The sequence below is a fragment of the Centropristis striata genome, chromosome 13 (assembly GCF_030273125.1).
Source record: "Centropristis striata isolate RG_2023a ecotype Rhode Island chromosome 13, C.striata_1.0, whole genome shotgun sequence".
In the NCBI taxonomy this organism is placed as follows: domain Eukaryota; kingdom Metazoa; phylum Chordata; class Actinopteri; order Perciformes; family Serranidae; genus Centropristis; species Centropristis striata.
In genome coordinates this window covers 21,707,845-21,709,378 of record NC_081529.1, presented here as the reverse complement: position 1 = coordinate 21,709,378, position 1,534 = coordinate 21,707,845, and positions in this window count along the sequence as shown.

Sequence of the window (1,534 nt, the reverse complement as noted above, 5' to 3'; positions counted from 1 at the left end):
AATTACTACAGAATTAAACACACACACACACACACACATTTACCTTCTGTATATTACAATCAGTCCCCAACCAGGTGGTTTTATTCCCTGTGAACAGAAATTATAGAAATATTTGATAATTCTCTGTCAACATCAATTGATTTCACATAGCTAATGTAAGCTAACGTTAGCTGCTCCTGCTTTAGGCCTAACAACCTCTAGCTCCAACAGCTGCTGTTATTTCTACAACTTGGCTAAAACTTTGATTAAAACAGTAAAATAGTATTTACATGTCTTAAAGTCATGTTATAATTCCTGGGCGACTTTCAGAACTGAACTGATCCCAACAAAGAAAGTTCAGCTAACAAAGCCAGTTCAGACCGGTTCAAACTGGTTTAGATCGGTTCAAACTGGTTCTGTCAGTGAGGCGATGACATCATTTGACAGTGTGCGAACTGAATAAACTACATTTAATGTGATAGATATTGTTAGGGATTAATAAAAAATAGCAATAATCACATTATGGCTTTTAGCAAGAATGCTGCTTAGAAAAGTATTTGGCTAAGTATAAAACCATAGTATAAAACACATTTATATGCCAGGCACAGCACACAGAAATAAGGAGTATCAAAAGAAAGGACATACTGATAAGGATTTTACTCTCTTCTCATCTGTTCTGCAAAAAAACGAACTCTAACAATATTGATTTTATTTATGTATATTTTATGTACATCTCTCTCTCTCTCTCTCTCTATATATATATATATATATATATATAGAGAGAGAGAGAGAGAGAGAGATTGGAGGGGGAAAAATGAAGTTTTTTTTCAGATTTGGATCATCTTTATATGAATTTTTTGTTTTTGATGACTTAGGAAAATGTACATTTGATGTAAACATCCATGAAATAACTTATAGAATTTAGTTTATGGAATGTTTTTTTTAAGTAGGAAAACTATGGTAAAAAAGATGAAATGTCCAGAAAAACAAATAGAATAGTAAAATACATTGAATCTATTCTATTAAAACATTAATTAACAGAACAGTATTATTTATTTATGTATATTTGAAACATTTCACACACAAAAAAAAAAAAATCTGATTTGGGGGTTCATATTAAAAAAATGTATTTACTAATTTATGAAAAATGTATATATTATGTAAACATCAATGGATAACTAATACAATATATGGAAATATATATATTTTTTTTTTAAATGGAAAAAAACCTATTTCCTCAGTTGGAAAAATAAAATTGATCCAGAACAGTTAAAATGAATAAAGTTTGTCCTGTAAACTACTTATTTATGTATAAGTTAATGTGAAACAAACATTAATAAACAATAAAAACAAAGCAACACATCTGTTTTTGTTCATTTATTTCTCCAAAATTATTTTGTTACGTTTCTGTACAACTCGTTTTCTCAACTCTACTCTGAACATTTTTGAACCTGAACATTTTAAACTCGACGTCCTGCTGAAAAAACACTTTAAATCCATCCGTCACACATCCACCGCGCTCTGCACATCATCTTCATCCTTCCTGTCAGTTTAT